The sequence below is a fragment of the Tyto alba genome, unplaced genomic scaffold (genome assembly GCF_018691265.1).
Source record: "Tyto alba isolate M040663 unplaced genomic scaffold, T.alba_DEE_v4.0 Super-Scaffold_22, whole genome shotgun sequence".
NCBI lineage: Eukaryota > Metazoa > Chordata > Aves > Strigiformes > Tytonidae > Tyto > Tyto alba.
Genome location: NW_024881296.1, coordinates 23,925,014 through 23,952,420, shown reverse-complemented (window position 1 = coordinate 23,952,420; position 27,407 = coordinate 23,925,014). Strand labels below are relative to the sequence as shown.

Here is a 27,407-nt window from a genome sequence, read left to right as displayed (position 1 = left end):
ACATTATAATAGTCCCGTCTCTGGCATGCTGATTTGTAGCCTTTTACTTGCTTAAAAAAAAAATTACTCCTGCACTTGAATACATGATGTCAATAGAGCCACTCATACATGCAGAGGAGGTGTATAAGACTGGAACTTTAGGCCATGAAAACAACATCCTCTTCTTGAGAAGCCTCATGTTCCCAGCTGTATCACTCTGTACCTCTCTCAGGCATGACTATTCTCCTTTATATTCTGGTTGAACTCCTTGGGTAAGAGCTTCTCGATCCATTTAAATCTAAATGAGTTGTTCTAAAAATCCCCCCCACCTCTGAACCTAGTGTTTAATCTACCTATTTCTTTTGGGCTGATTCAGATTTGGGAGAAAGCAAAAAGTGAGTTCAGGTAGCAGATCTGACTGGGTGACATACTTGATCAGGTGGCACAGTTGACAGCCAGGTTGGAGCAGGGTGAGCTGAAAACCTTTGAAGTCAACTTATCTGTACCTAGAGAGGCTGTGAACATACTGCCTTAATACTTTTATTTCTGGAGTTTGAGCTACATACTTGGCACTGAAAACTAAAGGATGCTGGTTCTTGTCTGTACAGAGTGATACCCTTAAAAATTTTAGAGATGTGTAATATAAACACAATGAGTCTTCCAGACGAAAGGTCAAAAGTGGCCTACTGCAGTCATCTCTATGTTGTTGTTAAAAATTATCTCAAGAAAGGAGGATATTTGGGTAAAGGTGAGGAGCAGAGTAGTGGGTGCAGAAGGAAGAATTGAAAATGTGAGGAGCAGAATAGTGGGTGCAGAAGGAAGAATTGGAAACGTAAGGAGCAAATGAAAAAAACCATTTGGTTTGAGTAGCAAATGCTCACCTAGAATGAGCAGCAGTGAAAATGACAACTGTGAAAGACAATGTTAAGTTTGATGAAAAAGGAATGTTGGTGATGGGAAGATGTGGGCCATGGAGCAAGACATGACTGCAGCAGCTGAGCTGTGAATAAGGTGAAGAGGAGGAAGAGTGCTGCCATGAATCCTGGGTGGAAGAGAAGGTTGTAGTGTCAGAGCTCTGGACAAGCCTCTGGGTACGAATGCATAAACGTTTAGAAATGGGAGAAGGAAAGATGGAATAGGAATCACTGAGCACTTGGATGTTGAAGAAAGTAAGAATACCATAATAAGTACAAATAATCTTGCTTTGTTAGGAAAGGCTTCTCAAAAATACACCTGTCCAGACATTTGATAGTTACTTATATACTTCATCTCTGTGTTTTTCAGTGTCTGCCATGTAACCCATTTTTCTTCACAACCCAGAGAAGACCTGATTTCTTCAGCAGTTCAGCAAGGATTGAAAGAGACCTCTGAAGACACAGGCTAAAACTGTCTCCTATAAACTTCAACACAATATGTACCTATAGGCACCTCTCATCCTTCACAGATATTTGTCTAATTGCACTCATTTATTGATCTGAAATGTAAAGTGTCCAAGAAGACATTGGACATCCCCAATTTAAGCTTTTCTCTCAACCTTCCCTGAAGGTCCATCCAGAAGAAACCCTGAATGTTTGTCATTTGTCAAGGATTCAATAATTGGCAGGAAAGGATGGCTTTGGGCACATATGTCCCTTCCCTCCCTCCCTCTCCCAAACATTGTGATCTTGTTTAGCTTTGTACTGTCATGTTAGCTTCTTCTGTACTTGCCAGGGTTCAACTTGTATCTTGTGATGGCGCTGCAGAAGCTTGTCACCTTGAGCACTTTCCACAATTTCCTCATGCTGATTGCTGTTTCCATGGAAGTCTGTGATGTGTTTTATTCAAAGTATAATTTGTAGAATGTTTGCTTAGAACAGAGGAAGGGAAAAATAACTTCTTCAAGACAGAGTGAAAGAAAATATACTCTAAATTTTAAAAAAACATTAACCCCTCCTCTAAACCTTAATCCCTGGCTCTGCTGAATCCCCAATTAATACCAGTTCTCTTTAGGACAGAAGTGTTCAATGACAACATGAAGGAAGACATGTCAGGTCACAGACGCAGAGCATGAAATATCTCTACTCTTGTTAATTATGACCCAGCCTTACCAAAAAACAGATGGAACTTCTTTCAAAGCTTTGTGTGTATGCCTGTGTGTGCGCACATATGCATGTCTGTCTTACGAATGGCTAATTCAAATCAAACTTGGGATTCTAGTCAAGACAACATCTTCACTGCCTGAACTGGTTTGTTTCTGTACTCTTATCATTACCAAAAAGAAGGAAAACTACAATCAAGTTTAATTCAACTCCAAAGAGAAAGAATATATTCCACACTTTCCATTAACAGCCCACTATGCAATACTTTCCTATATGACACACACGACAAAGCACAGGCTCTGGGCCTGATTCTGCTTGAAATTTCACAACTAACTATAGCATCTGCAGCTTGAGTAGTGCAGCTAAAACCCCAATCAACCTCTCCTCTTTCCCCTTCTCTGGATTACAGGGCTACAGGGTTAAACTTTACTTATGCATAATAGGAAGAGAGATACATCTGCTTATGCAGGGATGTGCAACACTAGCTATAGGTGCTCAGGAGCACCACTGTGCTCCACATCCTTACCAGATACAGTGGATTATCCAAAAGGCAGTGGTGCCTGCACCCCTTCCTTCAGCTCAACCATGCCCAAGAGTGTTTTAAGTATTACTGGAACCTAACTCTGGTCTTAAACTGACTCTTTTGCAAGACCTTGCAGTGCAGTTCATTACTATGAAGTGTCAAGAATTCAAAGGGAGGAACACGTGAGAACAGAATTAGCTGCCTCCAGACTGGAACAGCAATGCTGCTAATTGGGACACTTACAAAACAGTGTCATATGTGTCATTGCTTTTTACTATCCCCCAGAAACACCTCCAGAAAAATATAAAATGTTAATCTGACTTTTTTTCCCAGCATACAGTTGCTTTACAGGAGGCTGCCTCTCTTGTCCCTTGGAATGGATATTGTTCAGAAGTATTTACAGGCAAAAACTACCTTCTAGGACCACTGATACTGGGACACAGGCATTAAGCAAAAATTAAGCAAATCCCAGTTGCAAGGGAATGAACAGTTAAAAGGCAGGAAGGTAACATATGTGCTTCTATGCTTTGCCCCAACTGGGTGACACTCTAATAAGTTTCTTATTCTGCTTTCTTCTGCTGAGAGACTGGAAGACATATGTCACTTTTCCACCTTAACTGTGCATTTTCTAGTTTGTTTGGATTTATGTCATAACCTTAATGGGATTTAAATGGAATTTTTATATGTGAATAATACTGTGCATTAATGCAAGAACTTTAGGTTGCCGTGCTACCAGCCTGATTTGCATAAAGGTTTTTAAATATGGAAGATGAATAGCCAGGCTATTGTAGATGGCAAAGTGAAAAAAAAGACACTGGCATAATAGTAAGAGGAGGAGACAACCGCTCCAAAACATTGGCTTGTGAAAGGGTTAACTCTCTGACTCTTAGGTACAACCAGGTGTGAGAGAAAAGCCTGGGGGTCATGCTAGTCATGAATATTTAGATGCTAGAGGGTCAAGGCTGGATTAAATGGTGAAGTAGACAGGTCAATGTCATAGTTTTATACTTCATCATAAAACATTCTCTGTTCTACTGTACTGTCTGTGATCTGCAAATGTAAATTGTCTGTGTCAGTGCTTAGCTCACATGACAGTTACACACACACCCCCACATTGGTGTGCAGAAGTGGCTGTTTCCTGTAAGTATATGCTATACTGTAGATTTAGGGAGATTATCTGTAAATAATAAAACCAATAAGGTGTCCGTGTCTTACATTAAAAAAAAAATGTGTTATTGTGCAATTACGTACTACTTATGTTTAATGTACAGTGTGTTGTCTCTCTATTTCCAAATCCTTGTTTACCCTTGAGTATGTCAAGTAGGAGTAGGAGAATACTTCCCCCTTTTGTACTATTATTTTATTCGGAAGGGGAATTTGGGGCACAGTTCCAAAGATTTGTCTTGATAAATTTTTTGTGGCAGCACTGAGAGTAGCACTGCAGGTTTTCTGACTCTTGATCCTTTGCCTTAAACAAAATATCATCCTTTTGGTTTTCCAAGCCTGAATTGCGTGTGAGCAGCTCCAAGTTACTGATGGTAGTGCAGTCAGTGAACTTTCCTGCTGGCATGTTTTTCATTCTTAGTGCACCATTATTATTTTTAAATGAATTATGTATATAACACGCTTGGTGTACAGACTACTCTGCATGTGAATAATAAAGCACAGTCTCTGCTCTGAGGAACTGACAGTCTAAGGGCTTGATCCAGTAAACACTTATTCCTGGGTGATTTGCTTAGCCTACTATCATGAGTAATCTGTTGATCTGGCCCCAAACTAATTAGGTAACTTGACAAATAAGCACAATAGGACACACTAGGTAGTGAAGGAGGAAAGGGATGAGACACAACAGTACATAAAGATTTAGGAAGAAAGAGGATAAACACAAGCTGGTTTGGATTTGATTTATTTCTCTGTGGCAATGTCTGCACGGAAATGCTGTAAAGGATGAAGCTTGGGCTCTGGAATGAAGTGTGTTGGATTTCATCCAAGCCTTACACCTTGCTCTGCATTCAGCTTGCCCTCATGACAGGTGATAGCCTTGTCTTGACCTAATTATTTTCCTTTATGATCCATCTCTGCAATCAGTCCCAGAGGAGTCTTCATGATGGTCTTTTAAAAGTAGGTGAGATTGAATATACGTGCATAGGTCTGAAGAGCATTGGAGTGGGATGAGTTAAACCATGCTGTTGGTGAGCCATTGGCTGACTGTCCAGGATGGTCCCATGATCAAGGCTTAAGTTTCTTGCAAATGAGTTAGCTCCCTACATGTGGGGAACAGAACAGCAGCAGCGGTGTATGTATGACCTTCTTGTGAAAAAATCATCAGGTGATGATACTACTTTGGAGTCAAGTCTTGGCTCTCTTTATCTCTTGCAGAAGCAGAATATGCAGTGCCATGGTGCCAGGACACTGGTCTGTACTCTTGCTTGGGAGTCCTGCAGGGTGAGGGACCAAACACTGAATTTCAGTTCTGAGATTTCACGTGTTGGTACAAATGAGCTTAAAGCACTTTATCAGTGTTGAGGCACTGTTTGAGTATGGTTATTTTCTGCTGAATAGTAGTATTTAGTTTATGCTTAAAGATCCTGTTTTTACTGCTGTAAGTGATGCTTGGACTTGTAGGGGCCACCACTGACCTTGTTTGCATGGGTTCTGCATTTAAGGCTGCATTAAAGTATGAAGACCTTGTCAGGAAAAAAAATCCATGCATTTTTGTCTGAGAGGTGACCCAGGGCAGATCATCAGTGGAACTGGGGCTGTGAAGGGCAGAATGGAAGTACCTATATCTGGCTTTGAAAGCCCTTGACTGATGGACTTAGTAACATACTGCTTATAGGCACCCTTGAAGCAGTTTCCTGGTACCTGGCTTCTGTCTGAATTTTCTACAAGATCTAGGCTAAGGGATCTTGAAAAGAAAAGTCCACTTGTAAGCATGGACAAAATGATTGTCTCAAATGATTGTCCAAGGTACTAATTTCACCATCTGGTGCTGTTTGCAACATGCAAAGGGTCACAGGTGGCTCAGGAATAATAAAGTTGTATTTATTCAGCTGACTACTGTGCTGGAAAAGGGTAGATATATTTCACTGACTTGGTCCCAGAGGGAAAACTTTTCTTTAATGCAGAGGTGGGTCAATTCTATACTTTAATGTAGAAGTAAGTGGGAAAACAAAACAAAGTTTGGAAAAATACCAAGGTGTTAAGCAAAATAAAACCTCAATTGTAAAAATCTCAACACAAAGCTTGTTTTCCATCTTAATCTTTTTCTCTCTCATGTCTAGTGCTTGTAAGAAAGTATTTCTTCATTCTCTTACATCAAATGAAACTAAAACATCCCACTACAAGTGTCTATTTTATTTCCTTTCTTTTTTTTTTTTTTTTTTTTAAAAAAAAAAGGGAAATATATATATCTCAAAATCTTCAGGGATAAAAGTTTAATTATGTCTTAGTTGCTTGCTATGGTTTTGAAATCAGTGCTTTAGTCTGAGTAAGCACTTGGTGGGTTATAAAATGACATGATGAATATTTCTATTTCTCATGTTAAAATCTAGTTTTTGTAAGGTAATTGGCAATAATGGAGTTGACACTGGATTAACAGAGATGACCTAAAGCTGGTATCAAGACAAGGATTTTTTAAAGAAATGAATTAATGAAATGAAAAAAAATAAAGGTCCATGCTGTGGAAGAAAATATACTTGCAGCAGTAAGGATTCATCCACTCATGTTTTGCATGTCAATAGAGCTGCAGATAAAGATATGTGAATATGCTAAAACCCATATAAGCATTTTTTATCCTGGTAGAATTTTATGAAGACTAGGTTGTTGGTCTATGTAGAAATACTGGTTTCTATAAAAAATAAACTGATACAGAAATTAGGCACAGCTCATGTGAATAGATCAGCCCTAAGAACAATAGTCATTACTCCCTGATGAAAATGACAGATGAAGGTGGATGTGAACACAGAAATTCCGAGGAGTTTCTGGACCATGGCAGAGAGAGACAGAAAGCAGGGACATCTCAAAGGAGAGACAGTGATATTGCTAATGGGTGGTGATTGGACAGATAAAATGGGTCCTGATGCAGGTGATTTGGGTAGAAATTGGCTTGGGGAGTCTCAGTGGAGCTTACTTTTTGGTAGACAAGGTTTTGATGGCAGAGTCTACCTCTAAAAGTGTTGTTTATGGCCTCCCAGTTGGTCTGTTGTTTAGACTATACATGTATGTGTTTCTGCCATATCATATGTTTGCATTGTTCCACAGTGCACCCAAATCCTGTAGAGTGCCTCCACTTCTACTGCCAAATCCTCAATTAATTAATAGGTCTTTCTCTGAATATGAATTTTTTAAAGGTTGCTTCTGAGCTTGTGACTAGGCCACTTACATTGCCTCCATTGCAGATACCCTCCTCAGAGAGACAGAAATAGGAATGAGCATATTCAGAAAGATTTCTTTACCCTGAGAGATTGTACTTCCATGTCAGCAGTCAGACAAGCTTTTTTCCCCACAAGTTCCCAGTCCTCTTTCAGCCCTGGACATAACTAGAAAAGTACTTTAAAGATGGAAGTAATCTCTGACTCCAGAGTCTGAAAAGCAGAGTCTCTACAAACCAAGCTAGGGACCACTGCCCAGAAAGGATGGGAATCATCTATACCATGCACTGCAAGTCTTGTCCCAGCTGCAGAAAAAAAGCTGGAGAAATGCACAGGCTTCACATACATTAGCATAGCCATTCGCTTTGTCTCTGATTCTCCATCAGAGCAACTGGCATTTCGCACATGTCTCTTAGTGCGTGCATTCCTATTATACAGGTTGACTCAGATAGACTGGGAAATGCAAAGATCGAAGGCTGTGAGACTTGCTTATGACCAGAAAGCTTTTAGAGTTTAGCTTCCTGCTGAGTAATTCTGATATATGAAGAATCAATTTTGCTAACTGCTTTAGGGGAAAATATCTAATCACTACCTTGAAACATTTCCCTCTTGACTGGGGTAGAGTCTTTCTTGTAAAAACTGGAGGAGAAAACAGGAGGGGAAGTAAGATAATAACACTCAGAAAGCATTTTAAAGAGAAGACTTGTTTGCTAGTTGTGGTAAATACTGTAATACTTTTCTCAGATCTCTGTAACTCTTCTGTGACACAAACAAACTCAACTTTAAATCCATCTCAGCTAGATGGAAACCAGTTTCCTTGTAATGTCCTGTGTGTCTGATCTCCAGTTTATTTATATGAACAGATTTTTATCTTGCATCTTCTATTTTGATCTTTAGGATTCACTGACAACCATTTATTTAATGAGTGTGTATGAGCCACGTAGTACAACATTCATGGCCGGCTGATAAGGGTGGCAGTCATAATGGTGTGTGGGTATCCATCCTGCCACTCTGTACAATGTAATAAGTGACAAAGTGAATAAGCCAAGCTCTCTTTTGTTAAGACATTTTTATATATAAAGATATTGCTATTAAGCAGCTTTACAATAACAATAATAGATTATTTTGGGAAGGGTTTGGTGAAGATATAGAAATGAAATGAGTAGAAATAGGAGAGTGTTGTGGGATCCCAGGACCACTTGACTGCTAGCATAGAAATATACAGTTGGCTCATCTGCCAGTGCAAAGTGACTTCAGTCAAGCAATGATAATTTGTGCCAGCTGGGGATTTCTTACTTCCTGGTTGCGTTTTGTTTTCAGTTGTGCATTTACATATTTGGCTTTTGTGTGTCTACTGAATCGTGTATGGGAGGATGCATAAACTGGGCAAAGAAGAAGAGAAATCACTTGATCAGGGCCGTGGGAGGGGGCATCACAGAGGGTCACAGAGCAGTTTTCAGCTCTGCTTGCTTTTTCTCGCAGCATCCTCTTACAGTTCTTTGCCTCCTTGCTGGTTTCTCTGGTTGAGCTGTAGATTTATAATGTCTATTTTAGGGCTGATTAAGTGATAGCAACAGGAAGTTTTGTGTGCTTGTGGAGTTTGAATGAATCTTGGGATTTCATGCAGAATTACTATAACAACCATAAAGAGAAAATATCATAAATAATATATTCAGCACAGTTCATAGGTCAGTCTAAAAAATATGATTCTCTTTTTCATCAGTTGCTCTAGATGCTGGTAGAAAGGTCTTAAGGTGGAAAAAAACTCTTTCCAGTTGACCAGTGGGTTATGGCCAGATTTCTTTCTGGTTTAGTATTTCAGTGCCATACAAAATGATAGAGTCATTGTTAATTAGTTTGCATTGACTTCTCTTACTTCAACTCTTCTTTGTTTCTGGCATGTTATATGGTCTCCTGACTAACACATCGGTGAAACAGCAGACATGTATTGGAGTTTTGAATAATTTTTATGAGATCAATGATTACATTATGATCTTAGAAATGGATATATTAAGAATAGAGAAATAAAAATAGATGCATTGAGAAAGCAAAGGCAAATACAAATGGAAGAGCAGAGTCATTTTGACACTGAAGAATGGAGAGCTATATTTTCTGGAGTATATTTGATAGTTTGATTTGAGCATGGATTGTTTGAACACAGGATTTTCTTACCTGATTACTCTGAATTGGTCCTGAAAGAAGTGGGATAAACAGTTTCCCCATGGGATGGTGAATATGGTGGTGTTTACAGAACTTTTAATAAGGATGCAATTCAGGCCTCAGTGGGTGCATACATAAGAGGTGAAGTATGGTGAATGTTAATCTGTTTGGCCCTTCTAATGAGTTCAGGTTAACTAAGGTTCTTGTGCCTCTAAAAGGAACTTTGGGCCAAATGGTGTGCAATGACATACACTATTGTGGTATGTCTTGGATCAAATGATTCCTGTGGTTTACAATCAGTATTAATTCAGATGGTTGGTGGTTTTTTAAGTATGTAATTCTTGTATTTGGGATTTTTGTGAAGCTTAAAATGGGAAAAAACATTCAGACAAAATCTCTGAGTTCGAGGAAAGTTTTGTACAGCTTTAGTTAAAACCTCACAGCACGTTGAATTATAAAGTTAAATAAAGAATGCTTTGGTCAGGGCATATTTTTGTGGACAAAACCAATAGAAAAAAATGCTTTCATAACTAAAATAGCAGTTAAATGGGTAGTGGAAGAAGTCATAGCTTATGTTTGAAATCTGGTAACCATGTATCAAAAGGATAGGTCTCATGTTGCTGATCAAAATTAATGAAGGAATATATCTTTTCCTCAAATTCCTAGAAGTAAATTATGTGATTTCTTACAATCATGTCAGGTACTGTTACAGAAAGCTGAGCTCTTGTGACTGTTCCAGACCTGTTTGATGTTACTGGGCAACCTGCCAAAGTCTCCTTTCTGTACGCCAAGATGGTAATTATTGACACTTCATAGTGAAAGGGTTTCAAGGAACTCACATCAATATTTCTTCCACAGTCAGAAACTGGAAATGCCACTACTGCAAAGAGATCCTGAAATCCTTGGGGATTATATTCCTGGACTGAGTGAAGACTAGAGAGCACTAAGAAAGTTAACCTCAGGCAGACAAAACAAGGCTAATGTGCAGATGCCTGGAGTGGAACTTGGGCAGAACTATTTGAAGAGAATAAATCTGGTGAGGAGGAGTGGGAGTGGGTGAGAAAACTTTATAAGTGCAACATGTTGCATTTTAGGATTGAAGGTGTATTATGAATCAAAACTAGTGCTCAGGAAGGGACTGAGGCTCAGCTCTACATCTCAGGAGTAAGCCACAGAGCTGAAGGGAGATGGTACCATGCACTGGGATGGTTGAAGCCATCACTTTGTGTGCTTTCAAGGTTTTATACAACGTCAGTCTGTGCCATTTGCTTATCCTGGGTTTTCCTCACAATCTCGGGAGCCAAATTAATTTGGTTTTGTAGATGAGATTTTTAGGGTGAAGGAGGGATGTCTCACAGAGTGAGCAGATTTTAGATCAGGATGTGAAGTTTCTGGTCATTCTGTTGCCTTTCAGATGTGAATTTTAGCACTGGCACTAGCTGTTATGCTGGGCTCCTCTTCTGCTTGTGTGAAACTTGTGTGCTTCACTACCAAGACTGACAGCTTCACAGAGGGGTGTGGAATTTTATGTAGATATCCATTAAGAGTTCATACTTGGCCAGGCATGAGCCACAGTGATTATGATTTCTCTCCTGCACTGTTATTTGAATGCTTTAGATATTTGCATGTGGTTATTGCATCCTGCCCCTGCTCGCTGCTTTGTCAAGCTCCATGTGCTTAAGAAGATTCTTAACTCTTGTTAATGTTTCTTCATGTATCTTGATGTGTGACACTTGTAATGCTAGCAAGTAATTCGATAAAAAGCAGAAGTTACAAAGTTTGAATTCCTACTGGTTTTTGTTTTGCATTTGGGTCTGCTGGTTTCTATTAAAAATTGAACTCTTATTTCAGTCCTTTTCTTGTTTAGGACTTCAAGAAGATCTCTATTAACTTGCCTGCCAAGTCCCAAAGATGTTTACACAATTTTCAAATTTGTTTGAAGTTGCTCAGTATGTTTAAAAGTTACTGAAGAGGGGAAACAGACTGACAGACAGACAGACAGGAGGATGAAGAAAGCCAATGAGTTGTGTAAGTCTTATTTCTTTAAGAAACCTATAAAAAAGTTAGAAGGAAACATTTATATGGTAACTGTTACGTAGTTACATTTATATGAGAGCTGTTACATTCTCTGTCTCCCTGCACAACATTTCAAGTTTTGCCATAGGTTCATCTTCACTGCAGTGCTAGCTTGAGTAGCCACTCTGAAGCCTTACCCTTTCAAGACAGTTTAGCGCAAAGCTCAGACCAAGCAATAAGAAAGGCTCAATATAAATAATTAACAACTCCTTGTTTTAAGAGAAGCTAAGACTGGTGATGATTTAGTGCAGAAAGTGTGCCTTTGCCCGCAGCGGCTCAGGAGCTGAGCGCCGTGCAGCTCAGGTGCCTGCGCAGTGTGACGGGGAGGGTCAGCCAGGGACAGGCACCCTGTCGACACCCAAGCCAAGCCATCCCCTGCCTCTGCAGCCATATGCCAGCAGCTCCGGTTGCGTGCTGTCAGCAGGAGCGTTTGTATTAGCACAGGATAGTCAAGTCTTCATTGCTTTATGAGCTGGAAGGTCAGCTACACTTGAGCTTCAATCTACCATCCCCTGCCCTCCATTAAGTTAGCTGCCTGGAGCTTAAAGCACAGTTTAATCTGTGATAGAAACTTATGGGAGTCTGCTCAGGGGCAATGCTCAAGCTATACCTCAAACTAATTCAACAATCCCCATGAGACAGCAGGAGTTTCTTAAGGAAGGTACCAGATGCCAAGAATGTGTCTATGCAGCCCGGAATAGCTCTTTATAGTGCCATAGTAGGAAGCTGAAAAATTCATAGGACTAGCCCAGGGATGTCTGTGATGGAAGGAAATTGGCTTAATGAAAGGGCCTATGCATATTGTTATTTGAATGTAACACACGAGTGTGTAGTAATCATTCTTATTAATACTAATAACAACTATATTACTGTAGTTTAAAAGCCTTGTTCACCAGTTCTGTGAAAAACTCTTGCAAAAAAGTAGATGGGGGGAGAGAAAGGTGATGATGGTGTCACTGCAGAAATGATGCCTAAGGGGACAAAAGCCTGTGATATCCATAGTGCATGTCTGGCTTGGTACTGAGCCCAGGGGTTGACTTGACAATAGCTGCTTGGCTGGCCTCTGGTCCACGCTGAAGATCGGACAGTTGCCTTCTCAGTGAGGAGGTAGTAATAAAGAGCTCCTTAAGCCACTGCTCAGCTATTAGTTACAATCTTATGCTCCCCTTTATTCAGCCTGACACCTAACAGGCTGGTTTTGGTCCTTGGTGAAGGCCTAATCAACCTGTTTGACTTCTCACCAAAACAAGGGAAGGGCTAGCACCCAATCTGGTGAAGTGGAGAAAGTATTTCAGAAGGTGCTTTCTGCTCAGCTTTCAGACTGCCCTTGAACGTTTGCTCATGCTGCAGCAGGGCCTCAGCTTCACCCTGCTTCCCTGGGAGCTCCAAGGGCTGCCAAATTCCAGAAGGAGGAATTTTGGTGTGATGGGCATTGAGTTACTGTGCGAGCCTAAACCAAGTCCCTGCCCAGGGTGGCACGGGACATGTCTCACTCTGTGCCATGCCGCCCACTCCTCCCTCCTTCTGATTTTTCCACTGTCCTTTAAAATACACTAGCTTGGTTTTCTGAGCACAGAGTAGCAAAATATTTCTGCTCTTATGTCCTTCTTAGACTCCTTACTTTGCACTGAGTTTAGTCAGAAGTCCATAGCCTAATGAAGAGACAGAGGCCTAAGTATTTTGTCTGGTTTGGAACTTCATGTTTGTGAGCTACTACCAACCACAGTAAAACCTAGTGCTGTTACGTGCTCTATATTGCATTGTCATGCTGTTCTCGTTAAAGTAATTAAAAGTGTTTGCACATTAAACAAACAAATAATAATAAAAAAAAAGGTGCTAATCAGCTTTATTTCCAAAAAAGTTGAAAGAAAAATGATGCTGTCTAAATGGTTTGAAATAGTCAGGCCTATTCTATTATATGTCTCTAGCAGCAGGATATAACAAAGGTAAAGATTTAAGGCAATTTTGACACCTTAAAGCAGAACTGTTAGCACTGCATAGACTTTCAAATCCAAAGAGGATTCAGCCTGCTCACTTACTGCCTTCCACATCTTCAAAGGACCATGGCTCTTTTTTAATCTTTCCGCTTTGCTGTGAAGCCATGGGAAGTTATTGACTTTACAGGCAGTTTTAGTACACAATCAAGTAAGAAAAAAATGCTGGTGTACTCTGAGGCTGTGAGTTCAAACCCTCATCTCTTTGTGTCACTCCCCTCTCTGTGCTGAGAGAGAATTTAAAAGTGCAGAACAAATGGTGAGCTGTTATACAAGGTTTTGTTTTTTGACCCCCTTGTTGAGCCAAAATTCTCCGAAGACTTTCAGGGAGGCTTTGGCTATCTCACACATCTTCCAAATGTAGTTGAAAGAAGTCTTCCACAATAACGTTGCTTGATTATAATTAGATATAGTTTGAACTCTGGATCTGAACTCCAACATTGCTCTTCTTGGAACAGCTCTGGGGTAAGTGGAAACTGGAGGGCTTCCAGGGAGCGTGTGTTTGCTCATTGGTCAGTGTCTGGATAGAGTGCTGCCTGCTTTCTTTTCAGGCCAAGTGTAAGAGCACTTAAATCCCCCTTTGCTTAATGCCAGAAGGTGCTATTAGAACTGATGCTTAAATCACCAACCAGCTTGTCAAAATGGGAAGAAGAGCTGAGACCATGTGTTTGAATGGGTTTTCCCTGAGCTCTGGAAGCACAGACTTTTCCCCAGTTTCACTGGGGTGAAGAGCTTAAGTTTCTCTATCCACCAAAAAAGACAGAGAAGGCAAACAGAAACAGAAAACCAAAACAGGAAGGGAACTGTTGGGACTGATCTCAAGTGCTCCTGGAGGCCCTTCTGCCCACAGTGGGCCTTGAGCTGAGGCTAAAGTTGTCCTCCACCATGCAACTTGTGTAGAGGGAAGGAGGACTTTGTGTTCATCCCTCACAATTACATCTGTATGAAACAAGCTGTCACCAATGTCTCTTCCTCAGAAACCCTGAATATTAGCAAACAGTTTGGGCAAATGTCCAAATAATGGACATTACAAAATAATGTAGAATAAACATGATGAAGAGACATGAAAATCCTATAGCAAACTATGTAAAGATCAGGAATTCAGATTTGCATCCCGATCCTGACCATATTTTGGCAATACAAGAAATCAGCTTGCCTGTGTCCTGCATTGGACAAACTTTCCTCTCAAGACCACACAGTTCTTCAACTGTATGAGATGCCACAAGATCCTTCCAGAAGAAAGAGTTAAACTGGACATCTAGTTTTCTCACTGTTTTATTTGTTTTCTCCTACTCCTAGCTCCTGAATTATTTCTTGCAGAAAGCCTTAAATGTTATCCCTAAATGGACAGAATTGCTGCCCTGTAGCAGAAATTTCTGATGAAGCCAAAATAGTAAGACAGAAAGGTACAGTAACTTAATTTGAAGGCATAAGGTACTGAAAATATAGGATTGTTGACAAGTAATTTTGCATGTCCCCATTTTGGGACCTAACATGAGACCTTTAGAAAAGTCTTGATTTTATAGATGTGCTAGGTGATCTTGTAAAATTTATGTAGTGAGGAGCTTAAGGATGAAAATATGTTAAGCCCCTCATTATTTGGAAAGTCTTGACTATTGATTTGCTGAATTTACGAATTACTGAATAACTGAGGAGTAAGGATTCTATGTTATCTAGGTCTTATTTAGCATTTGTCTTCTCTGTTTAGAAGTAAGGACAAACAGCATTAACTACATTTCCAAAAGCTTCTAAATTTGGAACACTTGTGTATACCAGTTGAAAATAATATGAATGAAGGACTGAAAACCTGTCTAAATATGTTCAAGGGATAAAAGTGTTAGTATCTACCTGAGCATTAGTTAATGTAGGAGAAAAATCATGACGAAATTGAAGAAGGCTTTTCCTTCTAATGGAAAGGAGGCACTTGGAAAACACAGATACTTACAGGATCTACTGGTGATAGCTCTGTTTTCATTGCCTGAAATTATATTCTGCCCTCTATAAAAATGAAGAAAGTCCTAACAGTGTAACAAGAAGACAGAACATTTATTCTGCTGAGAGCTAACCACTGCAATGGGAAGTTTTAAGAAGAAAGTTTGATACACAGCTGAATTGGGCCAAAGGACTTGCTGTATTCTCAAGGGCAATTGCAATCTTATTTTCTGGGATTCTCTGACATGCCACAAGAAACTCAGAGGAAGGAGTTCAGTTAGGCCTTTTGTTTTCTCTCTCTTGTAATTTTTCACCTGTTAAATGTGTGAGCTTCAGAGGAGTGAATTCATAAGGAGGATTTGAATGAGAACAGACTAGTGCTCAGTTTTATAAGGTTAAAGAGATTGCATTTATTGAGCTGCAAATTAAACAGTTTGTCATATGAGATGGTAATCAAAAATACTGTGTTAAATGTCATCAGGATGGATGCAGGCTCAGTCTGAATGAAGTAGGAAGCTGTATGGCTGTGTTATTGCCACCATATTGTGGACAGGGAGCACATACGTGAAAGCTATTGAACACTGTTAAATGGAGGTGGGAATAGGGTCTCATTTGTCCCATGGTAAATACTTATTTGTTTACTTGTATTTTCATAGTTTTCTTACAGACCAGGACATGATTTCTTCCAGCCTAATGATCCTCTGCATCACATCTTTAGATATCTGGGATTTCTGGAGTCCAGTTGTCAAAAAAAATAAATAACTTTTCCCCCTTCATTGGAGGCAGCAGAAGCTAGGAGTCTAATACAATATGCTCGTGTTTGGATTTCTGGTAATTCAATTTAGGACATTAAACTTTATCAGCCTTTACCATCCTGTGAAGAGAGGGCACCAGCTGTGTGCTTCTGCCCTCTTTCACTGTTAGCCTTGCATCTTAGTGCTCATCTTGCTTGCATCCATTCCATCATCCTCCTGCATGACCCACTCTGGGTCGAGCTGGTCAGATTTTGCATTTATTGATAGAAATCTAGTTTGTGTCTTTAACTTTTCAGAGAGAGACCTGGGGAGAATTCATTTAGTTCAGCTGGGGTGTTAGCAGCCTCCTCTCTGACAGCCATTACACTGTCATGACCTGTCCTATTCATGGTTTTCTTATCAGCATGCTGGGCAGGTTTTTATGCTAAATCATCTTTCTTCACTGGTCCCTACTTATACTGCAGCAAATAAAAAGGCTTAGATTAGTGCAACGGGGAAATGGGTCTCTTTATGTCCTACCTTTTCAATGTAATTTTCTGAGTGAATTAAATGGATGGACTAGCAAAGCTGGCCCTGAGACAGACACATGCTGTGGGGATGCTATCCTACAGAGGGATTCTTATTCTGCCAAATTGTTTGGTGCTTTGTGATATTGACGAATTGAGGTCAGTGAAATAACTTCCACCGGTGACGATAAGCAATGTTTGAACATAAGGCACCAGAGGTAAAAGATTGCCTAAGCCAGCAGCCAGCCCAACAGCCTGACTGAAACCCTCAGTACGGCAGGTAGGAAGATCCTCAGCGAGGCCCAGGCCTGGTTATCACGTGCCGTCTGTGGGAGCAGAGCACCCATGGGCACGAGCCTCAGCCGGGCACCCTGGGCTGCGGCGGCTGCGCGAGCAGGGAGCAGCAAGGCAGTCCTGCCTCTGAGCAGCTTACAGGGATAAGCAGGGAAACAACAGATGGAGACAGGCAGACGGAGGAACACCAGGAAACACAGAAAATATTAGTCAGCATCATAGGCAGTGACCTCAGCATACCAGAAGTCTAAATGTTGTCAAGTCTTTTGTAGACATCCCAGAAAAGGAGAGCTTTAAAGAGCATGTTAAAGGAAGGAAGATAATTAATTGTTTTGTAGAAATTTACAGAGAGTGGCTCCTGAGCATATGGGAGAGTGGAAAGCAAAGCATGAATGTGTTTGAAAATTCATTCTGAGAACGTTTCAAGCTGCCTAGTGGAAGATTTTATGGATGGCAGTTTCTTAAGAGGCTTACTGTTGGTGCAGAGTAAGAATAGATGGTAGAAGACCAGGGGATAATCCGTGAAGAGCCTTCCTCTAAAAATGAAAGAGATGACCTTTAGAGCATCTGTCTGGATAGATATGGGTGAGGAAAATGCTGTGTGTGAGGGCTAGAGGAAAAAGAGATACAATTTTTGGAAATACGGGAAGGGAAGGGAAGGGAAGGGAAGGGAAGGGAAGGGAAGGGAATGTGTCATAGGTCTTACTGGTGAAAAAACATGGGGACCTGCTGTATGGACAGTCAGAAGGTACTACCTGAGCAGCTCAGCGTTTCTCCTGGCACACACAGTTCAGATCATGAATGTGCTCTGTTGTTTTAATTAGAAGGGAAAGCAGAGAAGATGATTGCCTTGTAGTTATATACAACCCAGACAGAGTTAATGTCCTGTCCAAGTGAAAGAAAGAGAAAAATTGCTCAGAGATACTGACACAGCTGACAGTTTTCCTCACTGGCTGAAAAAGAATTGTAAGTCCTGGAAAAAGTGGGTGGCAGCGTGCATTTCCAAGGGACTGGTGGATGATGTTGAAAGACACCTGGAAATAACAGAGAACAAGAGCAGAGTTTGGGGAATCTTGGGCCAAGAGGGAAGACTGGTGTAGGTGATAGAAACATAGAGGGAGAGAAGTAAAAGTAACTTATTGGTAGCCCCATTCAAAGGAGAAAGAGTGGGAAAAGAGAAACAGCTAGAAATGTAAGCAGAGATGATCTCAGTGAGGATTGAAGCAGGTGAGACTGTGGACAAAGCAGCAGTAGACACTGAGACATCCCTGTTATGGTCTAGAGGGAAAGAAATGTGGAAGATAAGGAAGAGATGTACTTCAGAGACAGTAGTGGCTGGGCGTGAGGATAGAGAAGAACTGATATGAGATGAGGGATGACAGAATGGCAAAAAATAATAGCAGTGATGGCATGTGAGAGTAAGGAGTGAGGATAGGCAAGCATTGTGGATGTGGATGTGGGCAGGCCAGTAAAACCAATGCACCTTTTGGTTCAGTTTCAGTTTGAAATCTGTGGCAACAAAACCAATTCTGGTTTGATACTCTTTTGAGCTCAATAACATTTCAAAATAGTTATGTAGGCTCAGCTGCTATTAAAAAAACCCCAAAATATTCAGACCAATTTATTTCTAGTGTTAATTCAGCTTTCTGGAGGTGAAATTGATGTGTTGCTCCAAGAAGCTGGTGTTAGAGAAGGGTGCTGATAAAATAAATGGGGAAATGGAGGCAAGAGAGGGAGAGGGATAAAAATGGAAAGGAGAGGATGAGGCTGAGATTACATCCTTGGGAGGTAGTAAATAGATTGGGCTAAAAAAGAAGGAAGATGAAAAAACCTTAAAAAAAATTGTTATGAAGACCTAAAATAAATAATGCTTGGAAAAAATCCCATTCACAAAGAGTGCAAGGGATGTATGCACCTATTATGCAGCCAAGCAAAATGCAAAACAATGGAGCTGAAAATCAAGTCTGAGAAAAAAGAAAAGCAACTCCTGGAAGAATTGTTAAATAGAAGAGCACAAAAAAGCAAATGTCATCACGGATAAAGTCACAAAGGTAAAAGTGGCAGAGTTGCTAGTTCAAGCAAACACAGGCTCTTATTTTTACATATTTTGTAATTTAATATAACCTAATGATGTCTCAAACTCAAAACAATTCAGATAATTCAAAGCTAATCCTTTGAAGACTGCAGGAATACAGTATATACATACATTCTCCCAAGCATTCATTTGGCAGGAAGCCTAGAAAACGCTGGTGTTCTGTGAATGCTCACATGTAGCAGTGTGCTGCCAAAATTTCAACAAGATGGTCTGTCACAAATTTGCCATTGAATTGATGGCACACCTAGTTGGCAGGCAGGATTGTTTGGAAAAAAGGATTTATTTTCAACAGGGAATTCTGAAAAAAAACCCAAGCCCCTCAAACCCAACACCTTTTACTCAGATTTTCTCACAATTTAAGTAAGTGAAGAAACAAAACCTTGAACTAAGAGCTAAAGTGTTTGGGGATTTTGAGAAACAAATTTTGTTTATATTCCCAGTTTTTTATTAGTGTGGGTGTGAGTGGTGTTCCCCTTTTTCTCCTGAAACATGTGATGAAGAAAAGTCAAGGTGCAGGGCCTGACACCTTAAATCCGGAAACCAGATGAGCTTTTGATGTTTCAGGTTTCTGACTTATTTCTATTCTTTTTACTTACTGTCTTGAAAATTTTTATTTAATATTTCAAGCATCCAACTGAATTATGGCCACTGAACAAGTTCCGCAAGTCCTGTGCTTCAGAGGCAGGGTAGGGGGTGGATGACAAAGGCAGAAGAGGATTTTATGGGGTTAGAGAGAAGCTGGCTCTTGGAGGGAGGGCAAGACAGCTCCTGGATGAGCTGCTGTAAATTATTTTCAATTTGAAATCTATAGGGTTTTATCTTCTTGTGAGATATTTTGAGCCGGCGGCTAAGTTTGGCATGTCAGAAATCTTCATTAGACAAGACGGAGATTTATGAGTTCAGCTGGATATTGACATATATTAGGAAAAAAATACTGTGTATGGTTGGTTTGACTGGGTTATCACAGTGGAATAAAAGGTACTTTTCTACTACTGGCTTTAGAAAGACAAAAAATTTGTGTAGCTCTCTTTCCTAATTCCCTTGCTTTGTTTATTTCCTTAATTTTTCAAAAAATGTTGCATGCTCAAGAGACACCTGCATTCCCTTCATGCATGGCAGATGCCTGTTAGTTGGTTCTTCTGGAGAAATGCAAGGTAGTGTCTGAAAAACATCACTCGGGACAAGTGGATGGCCTGATGATCTTACCAGGATCCATGGGGTTGGCTCCAAAGGCAATGTCATGGAAGAAACTGCTGGTGGACGTCTCTCCCTGGTAAGTCAGGGGTGGGGAGGTAGCAAGCTACAGGCTGTGGTTTTGAAATACTGGTAAAAGAGCTGTGTCCAACCTCCAAACCAAAGTGTTATCACTTCTGAAGGGTAATGTAAAACACTTTGAGGAGGCTCTATAGATCTTAGTGGATTCAAGACTGAGAAGCTATTCATATTTTCATACTATAAATAATGTAGAATATTTAACAACTCCTTAATATTGATGTTGGTGGCACACTGGTAAGCATTACTTAGCAAGTCAATGAGAATAATGTCAGACAAAGAGGTAGAAATCTTTTATCACAGATATATAATAATATTTTGCTATCATAGTTGAGGGCTCTTGCTAGCCTCTAGAAGACAAGTTATTTTCCATGCTGATTTCCTCAGGATTAGTGTCAAGTGTTGTTATTGTCTTGTATCTCTACATATACTTATGCAAGTAGATGTGTTAATACAGTATTACATCGTATTGTTCAAAAATGTATAGAAATGCCATCTGGTCCAGCTGCTGTGTGGGCCAGTAACTGTTGTATTGCTTTATTTATATCATTTTGAGACACGCTTGCTGTTAGAATTTGGGGCTAATCATGTGTTTGAGAATGGAAAAGTTTAGCTGGCTAGAAACATCTTGGATAGGAACTGGGCGATGAGATGTGGAAATGTTAATTTTCTATATTGATGTCACATTCTGTTTAACACCTTGGGCTAGAAAGCTCCCCCAGGTGTTCTGTGTTTTCTGTGATTTTGATAGTATTTTCTTCAACTTAGTTCTAACCTCATTAGCCTTTACTTTTTAAGATATTTCACTAGACTGACGTATTAAGAAAAATGTTGAATTCCCCTCTATTCCAAGCAAATTTTTTGGAGGATTGTAGGTACATGTTTCAGAACTATAAGTGTATACACATTCGCTCATGTGACACACATCACTGACTTGGTAATGTATTGATGCTTGTGGATGTATCCACCCAGACAGTCTGTCCCTTCTTTCAGTGCAAAGGTAATGGGCGGGCCAAAGAGTTGCAGCTTGAAAGAGGAATCAAGGGAACTGGGTCCTGTTTAGTGCAGAGCTACTGATCAGGGTCAAATTGTTCAGTCTCTTCCCCTTCTCATTTGTTGCCAACATGTTCAGCTAGACTGTAAACTGAGGCAACTGTCTCCTACCATGTGTTTCTGCAAAGTATATCACAACAAGAACGCTATCTTTAGTTTGGGCCTCTGGGCATGTCGTGGTTTGAGCATGGTCGGAAGCCAAACACCATGCAACCACTCTCTCCCCCTTCTCTTCCAGTAATAAGAAGGGACAGAGAGGCAGGCTTGGGGTTAGAGATAGGACTGGGATGGGAAAATCACCCATTATGGTCATGAGCAAAAGGCAGACTCATTAGGGGAAGAAAAAAAAAGAACATACATTTCTTACAGACACTAACAACAATACTTAACAGAGTAGGACAGTGAGAAGCATTGCCACATCTTGAGAACACCTTCCCCCCACCTGTCCCTTCTTCCTGGGCTCAGTTCTGCTCCCGATATCTCTACCTCCTCCCCCCAGCGGTGCAGGGGCAGGGAATGGGGGGTGCAGTCAGTGCTGCTGATACTTCCATCTTCAGTGGGGGGGAGCTTCTGTAACTTGTTCCCCCTGCTCCATCGTGGTCCCCTTCTCACAGGAGACAATCCTTCACACACTTTCTCCAACATGAGTTCCTCCCACAGGCTGCAGCGTTCCGCACACTGCTCCGTCATGGGTCACCAATTTTCTCCAACTGGAGTCCCTCCCACGGCTGCAGCCCTTCCCAAGCTGCTCCAGCGTGGGACACCCCCGCATGCTGCAATCCTCCCAGCGCTGAATTACAGCAGTGGGTCTACCTTTTCCCACAAGACCCCGGCCTTCTTCAGGCACAGCACCTTGATCAACCATGCGAAAAACACAGGCCATAAATCAATGTCTGCTCCACCGTAGATCTTCATGGGTGACAGGGGGAGGTCCGCCCTGCCGTCTCACTACAGGATACAGGGGGGTCTCTGCTCTGGCACACCTCCCCCCTCCTTTCTTCCTCCATTCCTTCACTGACCTTGGTGTTCATGCAGCTGCAGCAACTCCTCCTCACAAGTCTGACTGCTCGTCACCACGTCTCTTCTTAAATACATTATTGCAGAGGCACAGCTGATTGGATCAGTTTTTGGTGCAGAGGTGGAGCTGACTTGGAGCTGGGGGAGCTTTGAGAAGCTTCTCACAGAGGGCCACCCCTACAACCCCCTCCCTTGCTACCAAAAAACCCCATCACTCACTCAAACCCAGGACAGGGCACTACCATATTATAGATAATTAAATATACTTCATGTTTTTAAATTATTTCTAATAAAGTTTTGTATTTAAAACTTGTTATGAAATCAGACTGTGTGGGGATGATTATTACTTAAAATTATACCTGATATTATTCATACAGAAGACAGGCATTTATGTTGGTGTCACAGAGCTTACTAGGTTGTTTCATATTAGCTTTTCATAATCATTTTAAAGAAAGGGTGATTTGGAAATTAAATAGGAAACCTCCATTTTAAAGTAGGAGATTTCGATATTAGGTCATCTATGCTGTATGGGCAGGGATGTAACTGAAACTCCATTCATATCTACTACAGATGAGCTATCTCTATCAACAAACCCTCTTCCTTTCAAAACTTTCTCTTCTCCAGAGTAAAATGGAGTTAGAACGTCAGAAAGGACCATGGTGATATCTCACCCCTCTCCACTGGAATGGGTCATATCTGTAAGAATAAAAAGAGCCTTTATTAACAGATATAAGCACTGTCAAACATCAGAAGCTTGTGATTGTTTTTAAAGGACAGTGGTGATCAAGTACTTTCCCTGCACAGTCACAATCATGACCTGAGACAGACCAAATACTCTGGAATTTCTCTAAGGTGCTTTTTGTATTAGTAGTTCTTCTGAGACCTGAAGGCCCTTCTGAACATGTCCAGACATTGCAACATGTCCTGTGCAGGGCAATCGCTTGGAAAACTGGGGTTGGCTGCTATGAAGAGGGCTACAGTCCTGCACAGACAAACACAGGCGAGAAGAGCTGTGCAGCAACTAAAATGCAAGATTTTTCACCCATATATCATAGAAGGGAGCCATTTATGTTGCACCATTGTCTACCTACAGGTAGATAAAATCTTCCACATTTGGATTCTACTGTGTGAATTTACAGCTTCTTTCTCAGTTTCACAGTGCTGTTGTTTTCTTCATTTTAACAATAAAATGTAAATTGCTCCTACTGCAAAGCGACCCTGACTCTACCAGGCACCACCTTTTGTCTAAAGTTTGTATAATAAAACCTCACATTTTTGAAAAAAAAAAAAAAAAAACAACAAAAAAACCCAAAAAACTTATCTCAACTTACTCTGTGGGAGTACAAATGTGTTCTTCAGGCAGTTGATAGGCAAAGTCCTGATTCAATGGGATTGCAGAAGATGATTATGGAAGAAGACAATATGGATCACATGTATCCAGTAGAAGACAAATTGACTTCAAACTGAGGCTGAAGGCTTGCAGTTCAGGTTTTCTGAAGGAGGATATTCAGACTCAGAGTCAGAAAAGAACCGAGGTGTTTATTATCCACTGTTCCTCTCATGAAAACATGCTCGGTGGAAGGTAATGAATGCTACTGACCGTCAGGTGTAGAGTTGTTGGAGAAGACTTCCTCCGTGGATGTTTTGCCTGCATGAAACCAAAAGCCAGGGTTGTATTCTTCCCTGTTAATATGAACTGGATTCTTGTGGAAAAGAAGGTTCAGTGCTCACAAGTGCAAGGTGCACAGCCCCAGCATGGAGCAGGATTCAGCCCTGTGCATCACACTTCGTGTGCATGTTATTAACAGCTCTGAATGAAGGAGCAAATAAACAGTGTTTCAGAACTAATGTTCTCAGCCCCTTTGTATCTCTTCTCCTTTCAAGCACTTTACCTAGCGATGAAAGTGCCATTTATATCTGAATCAAAGAGTTTCAGAAGAGCGCTTTGGAAAGCAATGAACTCACACTTACTCAAGATGATTGGACAACACTAGCCCTACTTTCCCCATCCTTTAGACTTCAGTCTAATAGGAATAATTGTATTTCCTAACTGTTTGGGTTTTTTTGGATGGAGACGGAAGAATGAGATGACATTGTTAGTAGACATGTGGCTTGTAGTAGTGGAAAAAATGTCAGTGTTTTCTTGACATATTTTTATTTTTTAAGAAAAGATTCACTCTAAAAATTGCATGGATTTTTAGTGGAGACCTGATTCTTACAGTTTTCTTTTTATTTGTGCTTGAGGAACATGCCCTTTAGTGTGATTAAGGAATAATTGGATTCATTTTGAATTGTGGTAAATGGCATGGCATTCTTTTCATGGAGTTTCTGGTTCTGCAATTACATTTCTGCAGCACCGTCTAGCAGTCACGAAAGATTAGCTGTGTTTTCTTCTTCTGCCACGCAGTTCTCTAATCTGTCTGGAACAAAAATAGATCAAGAAGTGCAGCTTTGTAGATTGTATCAAATGCTTTTGTGTGTTGCTTTGTGACTGTTGGGTCATTCTTGGATACATAGGGTTGACATACATCTCTATAAGAATTATTTCCGGAAAATATGTACTGTGCACTGTCAGAGGGGTGTTCTTTTTCTTCCTTTTAAGTTCAAATTTCATAATTAGAACAAGATGAACAATAGCATCCTCTCACAGAAGAATAAAGATGTGCTCGACTCCCTTTCTACTGCCTTTGAAAGATGAATAAATGGTATTTTCTGCAGCCTTGCTTAATCTTCTGTTCCTCTTCACACCTTGCTCCATTTTTAAGTATTTCAATAGGGATGCAGGAACTGCTTAGATAAGAGCCAATTCCAGAAAGAGCTTCAAAAGAAAAAAGATGAGGCCAGGCAGCCCAGAGAATTCCTTTGCAACACAAAATGCGGGTGTATTTGGTACAAGATATTGGTGATGACCTTTGTTTTATTATAATTTTACTTTTCTATGCATTCACCTTCCTTCCTTGCTTCCCTGTTTTACCCCTTCTTGCCCTTCCCTCCTTCCTCTCTTTTTTGTTCTTTCCCATGTTCCCTTCCCTCCAGGAGGGTGGATGATCATTTAAGATGCATGGATCATGCAACTGTGACAGAAGAAGCTGTTTCCCTTCTATCTTATGTCTATACATGTTCAGAGGAATACAAACTTCCACACTACTTACACAGTTGTTTCCATTCTGGAGCATGGGGGATTTAGCAGAGTGACTCTTGCTGATGTTAATGGGATTTGTTCAGCTAAAATCTTGTGCAAGCCAAGCCTTTTCAAAAGAGAGAATTTCTTTAGAAGTACAGATAGACCTGGTTAAAGATTCTTTTGATGAGATATAAGGCAAGATCTTAGAGCATAGCTAACAATTAAAGAACGTGGAAAACTTTTCACCAGTTAAAAGCATTAACCTCACCATTATAGCCATATTTCCATTTGGCTAATTACTTCCTGCTGTGTAAAATTATTTCTATAATTTCACTTCAAGGTATTTTTAGGTTTGTCTAGAATGACTATGCAATGTTATTGCATGATTTTTAAAGCTGAGCTCCTCAGTTATCAGAAAAAATATTTGCCAAGTAAATGTTTCTATGAAAATCGTCATTATCCATCAAGTGATTTATTCCATGAGCAGTATTTGTAGAGCTAAGCAGCTGGTTGATTACTACAAAAAGAAAAATTACTCTAATAAATTAGTTGAGAAAAAAGGTAAAAATTAATTAAGATAATGTATATGTTGGATAATATTTGTCCAGCTGTTGTTTGAAGGCTATCACCTTTCATTTTTGTGGGCTTACATACCGTCAAAACAATCCCTATATAAATAGTTCTGAGTTTATCCTGTGATCTGCCATCCTTACTTGAAAAATGCTGTATAAATGATCATTATTATGATTGTAAATCAAACCCTATTTTCATTTAGAGTAAAATATAATGGCATTTGAACAAGCAAGGCAGTGGGGCTGTAGATGAATTGAGTGCCATGTGGCTTGATGTGTGCACTTTGAGATAAAGCCTAGGTTGTTCAGAGCCCGGGAATAAGTGCCTGGACTGCTGGAGGCAATTGTTTGCGTGTTCTTTTTCTAAAACCCCTAAGTTTCTCTAAAATTAGACATAGTGCAAATACAAATCATTACATGGAATTTAGCAAGTTCAGTGAACAATATTTTCAACCATCACATCACTCAGGACTTATTTTTTAGTGATGTTTGTTGCATTGGCCACAATAAAAAATAGATTACAAGACTTCTGTTCATCCTGTCCTAAAACATACTATATAACTTATTTTATCACAATTAAATAGTGCAGTTTTCAACCCAAACAAAATGAAAGATTTTGCTCTAAGTCTTCAGCAGTTTTTCCAATTACAAATGAGTAGGAATTGGAATGTAACTGGACATTCTTTTATGTAAACTTAAGCATATGTTTATTGTTCTTTTAAAAATCAGATTCAAAGTACTCAGCACCTTCAGGGATCATAGCACCACCACAACATCACAAATACTGCAGACATATGAGCTGGAAGTTGTTGAAAAATGCTGAGTTTATTTAATACAGAAACAAGTGTTACCTATTCAGTGATCTTGAATCTTCTCTTCCTTAGGTCTTTTGAAGGGGAGCAGTGAAACTTTTGGGAAGACTTTTTTAAGCCTAAATGGGCAAAGGTGAAAGGAAAGGAAACGTAGAAGAAAAAAGAACTTGTGGAGAGGAGAACAAAAAGAGTAACCACGCACACAAATTTCAGGCCTTTTTCTTTTCTTAGAAACTTGTTTGAAACAATTGACCCAAAACAGTAGTGAGGTGATTAAATTGAGAGATGTCACAGACATTAATGTCTGTTTGTATTAAAGGGGAATTATTCAGAGACCTTACAAATATGCAGGTAATCAGAAGAGAAACAGCTGAATTTCAGGGTTGATAAATGCAAGACAGAGCACATTTGAATGTTCACAGACAGTGCTGGAGTCACAACCATCACTTGGGAATCATCGTAGACAGCCCAGTAAAATATCTGCTTAGTGTGATGTGATAGCTGGAAATGCAGATAAAACATCAGATTAATACAGAAAAATGTAAACCCATTGTAGGTGTCAGTGGTATGTTCTCAGCTGGGCTATTACATTCATTTCTTGTCATCCCATTTGAGAAAGGTAACAGAAGAAGCTTAGACGAAATATAGACAAAGCAAATTTACAACAAATTAACAAATGAACAGAAAATATGAAAATGCTGAAATGTTTTTAAAGGAACAAAATTATTTGAAACTGCACCTTGTGATTTTGGAATTAAGTGCATGTTAAAAGAAAACCAAACATCTAATCAG

General features: G+C 40.1%; 1 long non-coding RNA gene across 3 annotated transcripts in view; it reads left to right on the top strand.

Annotated features, from left to right (window-relative positions):
• Positions 1-5,680, top strand: part of LOC116965917 — a 129,716-nt gene extending 124,036 nt beyond the window's left edge. For all 3 annotated transcript variants that reach the window (XR_004409804.2, XR_004409805.2, XR_004409806.2), the window contains one exon: positions 1,264-5,680. This is a non-coding gene — a long non-coding RNA (uncharacterized LOC116965917). The remainder of the gene's footprint in view (positions 1-1,263) is intronic.
• The last annotated feature ends 21,727 nt before the right edge of the window (positions 5,681-27,407 follow it).